This window comes from Acipenser ruthenus, chromosome 7 (genome assembly GCF_902713425.1).
Source record: "Acipenser ruthenus chromosome 7, fAciRut3.2 maternal haplotype, whole genome shotgun sequence".
In the NCBI taxonomy this organism is placed as follows: Eukaryota; Metazoa; Chordata; class Actinopteri; order Acipenseriformes; family Acipenseridae; genus Acipenser; species Acipenser ruthenus.
The window spans coordinates 30667487-30674914 of record NC_081195.1 but is presented as its reverse complement, the minus strand read 5'-3'; the positions used below and the strand labels follow the sequence as shown (position 1 = coordinate 30674914).

General features: G+C 40.7%; 1 non-coding gene across 1 annotated transcript; it reads right to left on the bottom strand.

Moving 5' to 3' along the window:
- Positions 1-1046: 1046 nt before the first annotated feature.
- On the bottom strand, positions 1047-1137 carry trnar-ucu (transfer RNA arginine (anticodon UCU)). The gene is given in 2 exon segments: positions 1047-1082; positions 1101-1137. It is a non-coding gene; the product is annotated as a tRNA-Arg (tRNA).
- Positions 1138-7428: the final 6291 nt, after the last annotated feature.

Below are 7428 nucleotides of genomic sequence, written 5' to 3'. Positions count from 1 at the left end.
GTAAACTTTCAGTTTGCCAGTAACTACATGTGGTTAGAACTGTGGTTACTTGAAGTTTACATACTACACTGCTGTGCAAACTGTACAAAACCTAAAGTTCACAATTTGTAAACCTGATGACCTACAATGTTTGTGCAATTCATTAACTTGTGCAAACTTAATGTTTACATTATGTTTCACACACAGTTTACTGAATAATGTAATAATGAATAATGTAATCATGAATAATGTAATGTGTAAGCTTCTGGTTCACAAACGTATACATCACCTTTGTGAGTGGGAGAGGGGAGGGTTAAGCCATGCACACCACATAGACACAATGTAATGTTAATACAAGTCATATTTTGTTACCAAAAAAGAGCTTTATGGGTCAGCAGGAAGATTCGACACTGTGAAGCAGCAGGATCGATGAGCCATGCGCCCCGCAGGACATCGCTGTCGTTCCATGGTGTAATGGTTAGCACTCTGGACTCTGAATCCAGTGATTCGAGTTCAAATGTTGGTGGGACCTCACTGAGGGTTACATTTTTTTTAAAGAAAATCTATTGAATTTGACTTTTGTCATTTTGAAAGTGAAGCGTGCGATCGGACACGTGAAATCAATGGAGATGTCTAATGTTTTAGGTGGGAAATGCGTATTTTGTTTGATTTGCAGCAATGCACGGTAGTTTGTTTTGGAGATTTGTGTTTGGTAGGAAACACATTACCATACTGAAACACTCTGCTCCAGCTTTAACACGACGACAGGCTTAGATGGTTAAAGTGCCTGTCTAGTAAACAGGAGATACTGGGTTTGAACCCCAGAGGTGCCTGTTACATAAGAACATAAGAAAGTTTACAAACAAGAGGAGGCCATTCAGCCCATCTTGCTCATTTTTCTAATTAGGTTGAGCATGTCAGAGAGGTTCCATGGTTAGCACTCTGGACTTTGAATCCAGCGATCTGAGTTCAAATCTCGGTGGAACCATGCTTTTAAGCTATCAATTTGTCCATAGGTGTTCTTTAAAACAACAAATGCTTTTAATTCCTACAGCAGCCCCAAAACATGATTCCGGTGGGACTCGAACCCACAATCTTTGAATCCCCTCTCAATGTCTGACTAGAAGTCCAATGTGCTATCCATTGCACCACAGAGCCTCACGTGTGAAAGTATCACCCTAGTGCTGCCTGGTCCTGCAAACTGACTAGTCGTTTCACGTTCACAGCTAACATGCATTTCTAGCGTGACATGCAGGGCCCCTCTTAACTTCCCTGGTGGTCTAGTGGTTAGGATTCGGCCCTGTTTGACACATTTGGAATTGGATAATTATAATTGTTTTATACATATTTGGTTTGTAATGGTCAAACAAGTTATACACTGAAAAGACCTGAGAGGAATACACGGTCTGAAATATCATGTTTGCAAAGGACGCAAACTTCTGAAAAATGGTTCAAGTGCATTTATGATTGAAAGATAGTTGAATCTTGAAGAAGATTTTTACTAACTTTTAAGTGATGTTGAACCACATGACAAGACAACAACAGATGGCTATGTGCCAGAAATAAGCAAAGTGACCTCGGAACAGGTCAGGGATCGGAATGTGTTCATTGTATTGATCAGATAAATCCTAATATGGTAAAACAGATATTTAGAGATCTATTTAGAAAGGACAACAGCTGATGTGAAATCTATTTCAAATTGAGTATTTTGAACATATTTGGTGATCGTGTTTGCTTGGGAGTGGTTTGGGAATGGTACTGTATATAACACAAGGTGGAAACCTTGGTTCTTTGGTCAATCTACAGGGTTGATTCACTGCGTTGATTCTGGGTCTAGTTCAGTCTGGGAAATGGTTTGACTATATTATATCAGCTTAGCAAAATGACTAATCTGCAGGGATGAGTCTAACTCGACAGAGGACTCATTGCAATTCTTTGAAGAACAACTGAATGTATTAGATTTAAAGCATTGCTAGATTTAACATTTAAGATCAACTCTATCGATTATCTGATGTAATTTTATTGAATCGCTATTTTTTGTTATGTTTTTTTTTTTGTCTTCTCTGGTGTTGAGCCTAACCAGGGGTTATGTTCATTAGAATAAATCTTCATACTTGCAACAGAAGTTTTTCTCTTGTCCTTCCATATCTAACAATATACATATAATATATATGTATGTTGTTTCTTTTTTTTACAACAGGCCCGGGTCCGATTTCTCCATTTTTCACTTTCTCCATTCTGGCTGCAAATGCCTACGCTGTGACGTATCAGTATTGCTTAAGTATACACTTTCTTATTGATTTATATCTTTTCAATTTCAATTGCGTTTGTAAAGACAATTAAAACAACACATTGAGCTGCTTATGTTTAACAGAAGCAAGTGGGCCAGGGTTTTCCTGCTGTCTAGCACGCGCATAGGTTTTCTTTTTTCAACACACTGAAATCCAGACACGCTGAAGAACATAATAGACTGACCGCGACGTGATTTGAACACACAGCCTTCTGACCTAGAGGCAGATGCACTACTGTTGTGCCACGAGGTCCAACCATTGCAAGTTAGCGATATTCTGTAATAAAATGTAGAGTGTAGTGCAGGCACCTGATATGAAGAGAAAGCACAAATCGAGAACTTGCAGGGCTCAGTTGTTGGCAGGTATGCTGAATGAGTCCTTCATCAGCAAAGGTGGTATAGAAAGAGCTCACATTAAAAATGAAGCAAAAGTTTGCACCCAAGATGGGGCTCGAACCCACGAGATTAAGAGTCTCATGCTCTACCGACTGAGCTAGCCGGGCTGTGGGTAAACAACCTTTAAATCACTTCTCAGTATTTGACTAGAAGTCTAACACGATATCCATTGCACCATAGCCTCTTGGACAGTTTGGGGGGCTATAGCTACCTTAACATTTTTCTTAGCACCCCTGTAGCCACGCCTCCCAGTGCAAAGGTTAAACTTTTGTATTTGGTTGCATGAAATTGATTAAGTTCCATCTTTTTTTTAACCAAAAATAATAATAATACTATATATAATGAAGTCAAAGTTGCGCTATGTGCACCTTCATATAACATCGTATAAATGCAGGGATTTATTACAGCACCGCCAGATTGATGAGCTACGAGAATCGACTGCTGCTCCAGAGGAGGGTTCATTTTGAGTTTCAGTGTTTTAAAATAAAATAACAAACAGAACGAAATTTCAATGTACCATTTGTAATTCAGTAATATGAGAGAATTGGTCAGGTGTCTGAATACTTTTGCAAGGCACTATATATATATATATATATATATATATATATATATATATATATATATATATATATATTAGTAAAAGACTGGACCCACTCGGGTTCATTGCCCCTTTAAAAATAGACCCAACACGTAAGAAATTGAGTTTTTTTAAGCGCGGCTGCGCTATATTTTAATAAACACAAAAATAAACAAAATACAAAACAAAACCTAACTCTGTTTGGAGCGCTTACTAAACAGGTATTTCCCTGGCTAACTTGCAGGACGGCTAAGCCGTTTACCTGACACCGAACACAAAAACCACACGGGTTCAACACCGCACTTACTTCTCTGGACTGCTCGGAAGCAGAGCACCTCACTTCTGCCTCCTTCTACTCAGCAGCCCCATGCAGCCTGGCTGCACGTCTTAAATACCCTGCACCCGGTTCTAATTTTTAATCACCTCCGGGTGCAGGGGATAACACATAATAAAACAATTACCAAACAATTAAATGAAACAATAACACAATTAGCAAATTAAATGAAACAATACAGCAAACAAACAAACAAACAAACAAACAAAGGTACATTCTCTCGCAGGGAGGTTTTAACACTCCCTCCCTGCTGTCTCACCCAACCAGCTATCTTACAATATATTAATGTGTATATATATATATATATATATATATATATATATATATATATATATATATATATATATATATATATTGTGGCAATGTGCCCCGTCCCTGTGTGCATTTGTATGTTGCGTGCGTGTGTTAATGTTGGTGTATAGATTGGTACACGGGATATAAACGGGTCTGTGTTTCACGTATATTTAAAAAGTGTAGATTTGTATTTAGGCACGAGGAGAGCACAAATCACTTCACGTGCTGGTTAAATGTAATATGTGAGCACGGGGTTGCACAGAATTAATTCACGTGCTGGGATTCAAGTGAATAATTAATTAGTAATTGAATCCCAGCACAACAGTATATATAGAGACACGTAGCATGCAGTCGGGGTTGGGTGTTCGAGAGTGGAGAACGGGTGAGAGAGAAGGAGAACGTAAAATAGTAAAGTAAAAATAATATCTAGAAGTGTTTGTACTCACCGTGTTTGTTTGTCCCTCCGTACACCGTTTGTTAAGTGTTTAGTAGTACGTTTTGTTTGTCTTTTTATTTTGGCGTGTAGTGCCGTGTCCCGTGTTTTTGTCTGTTAAAACCTTTTATTTTCTGTTTATTAAATGCTGAGCGCGATCACGCGCCCAGCTTATACCAAATCACATCTCTCTGTTTATTTATTTTCCTGCATCTGGTCTGACGCCACCCACTCCGGCCGTCTTTGTGACGCGTGGTGTCCTGCGTGGGATCGACAGCGCCTCCAGGACTCAGGCCAGAGCAGGAACCGCATTTTTTGGAAAAAAAAAAAGTGTTGGATTACAAAAAAAAATATATATATATATAAATAAATAAAATGGGATGGAAGGAGGATAAAGAGGTGAAGGACAGGGAGGAGGAGTGCCGCCTAAGGGCCAGACATCCACGGCGATCTAACAAGCCAACGCCGGGGTGCCTCCTCTGCGACCAGGATCATCTGTTCGCCAACTGTCCCTTCCGCAGTTATGAGGAGGAGCCTGAGCGTCCACAGCCCAAGTGGGAGGAGCCTGAGCGTCCTACGCCCAAGTGGGAGGAGCCTGAGCATCCTATGCCCAAGTGGGAGGAGCCTGAGCGTCCTACGCCTGAGTGGGAGGAGCCCGAACGTCCTACGTCTGAGTGGGAGGAGCCCGAACGTCCTACGCCTGAGTGGGGGGAGCCCGAACGTCCACAGCCCAAGAGGGGGGAGTCGGTGCGTCCACAGCCCAAAAGGGAGGAGTCGGTGCGTCCACAGCCCAAAAGGGAGGAGTCGGTGCGTCCACAGCCCAAAGAGAGGAAAGTCGGGGCTTCCATAACCCTAGGAACCAAGCTGCCAGCAGAGGGAGAATGCCTGCTGGTCCCACCTCCACCAGCAGAGGAAGAATGCCTGCTGGTTTCCCCTTCCGAGGCAGAGCCGCACCAGTCCCCTGCAAGAGAGGCAGAGCAGCACCAGTCCCCTGAAAAAGGGGGAGACGACATGCTGCTCCCACCTCCGTCGCCAGGAGACTACACGCTGCTCCCACCTTCACCGGCAGGAGCAGAGCAGCCGGAGCTGTCTCTACCTCCGCCACCTTCACCGGCAGGAGCAGAGCAGCAGGAGCTGCCTCTGCCTCCGCCATGTCCACCAGCAGAGGGTGAATAGTAAAGTAAAAATAATATCTAGAAGTGTTTGTACTCACCGTGTTTGTTTGTCCCTCCGTGCACCGTTTGTTAAGTGTTTAGTAGTACGTTTTGTTTGTCTTTTTATTTTGGCGTGTAGTGCCGTGTCCCGTGTTTTTGTCTGTTAAAACCTTTTATTTTCTGTTTATTAAATGCTGAGCGCGATCACGCGCCCAGCTTATACCAAACCACATCTCTCTGTTTATTTATTTTCCTGCATCTGGTCTGACGCCACCCACTCCGGCCGTCTTTGTGACAATATATATATATATATATATATATATATCTATATATATCTATATATATATATATATATATATATATATATATATATATATATATATAGAGAGAGAGAGAGAGAGAGAGAGAGAGAGAGAGAGATATATCTATATAGAGATATAGATATAGATATCTCTCTCTCTCTCTCTCTCTCTCTCTCTCTCTCTCTCTCTCTCTCTCTCTCTCTCTCTCTCTCTCTCTCTATATATATATATATATATATATATATATATATATATATATATACTGTAAGACAGCAGGGAGGGGGTTAAAGCCTCCCTGAAGAAAAAACATGTGCGGAATGCACATTTGTTTAATTTAATTGTATTTGGTTTATTGTTTGATTGTATTACTTTATTGTTTAATTTAATTTGTTAATTGTTTTATTATTAATTATCCCCTGCACCTGGTGCTTATTATTAAATTAGAACCAGGTGCAGGGTATAAAAAGGGAGCAGGTCTTGGCTGCTTGGAAGAAGGAAGCAGGAAGGTGTGTGCCCTGTTCCTGAAGCAGTTAAGTCCGGTGTGTCGTAAGTCCTCAAAGTTAGTGTGTGAAACCTATGCTAAACTGTGTTTGTTTTTCAGCCGGTAAACAGTCTAGCTGTCCGGTGCTAGTTTAGAATTCCTGTTTTTGTTTTATTTAGTGCTCATTGAGGAGCTAGGTGTTTATTTTGTGTTTTTGTTTTTTTTATTAAAAGTCTGCGTAAGCGCTGAACCTCCAATTTCTGTGTGTTGGGTTGTGATTTTAAAGGGGCTAGAACCGTGAGTGGTGCGAGTCTGTTTACAATATTACGTTATAATTATATTTTATAATTTAAAAATGATCAGACTGTGATTCACATGTGGTGGCTCTGTAATTGATGTCACAAGGGACACAACACTACAACAAATGACGAAGCAGCATTGCTGTTGACTACAATGGAGAAAGGTATTACCATTGCCTTCAATACCGAAAGGTATTGCCATTGCCTTCAATACCGAAAGGTATTGCCATTGAATACAATACAGAAATGGAGAGTAAAATAAGTAAGAAATAACTCACGACAGGGTGTGCGGTAAGACAATTATTGCTGCACTCCTTGGGTGCATTCTGAGGCACAAGGACGCAGGCCGAGTGACTTCAACCACCCAAGAAATGCAGTAGGCTAATAATTGTCTTACCATACACTCTGGAGTGGGGTATTTCACTTATAAAATGGCTACACTTTTTTAAAAATAATTTTACAAACCAACTTTTTGAAGTAAAAAAAAAAAATGTATTGTGTATCCTTCCACTGAGAAGAAAATAGTCCCCAACGACTTTTTGATTTTAATATATATATGTTGTTTAACTTGGATTTGCCATAAACATTACATTCAACATTGCCATTTATAGTAAACATTTTGAGATGACATGACATTTGGGAATTAAAAGCACATTGATTTCCCACATCTGAGTGAGGATTCACTGAACAGCCAAGCGCTGCACTGGCACTTGGGACCGATGTTGAGGGCAGGGCTTCCTCGCATGAAGCCATGTGTGGAGACTTTTTGTTAGAAGGGATCCTACTCCAGGTTTTGCGGTCTTTCAGAGAAGCTTACCAATAATTTCTGAGGCCATTTTCACACCAATGGCCAGTAACTGACCATTTCCAGAGACTGTAAACCAGCATT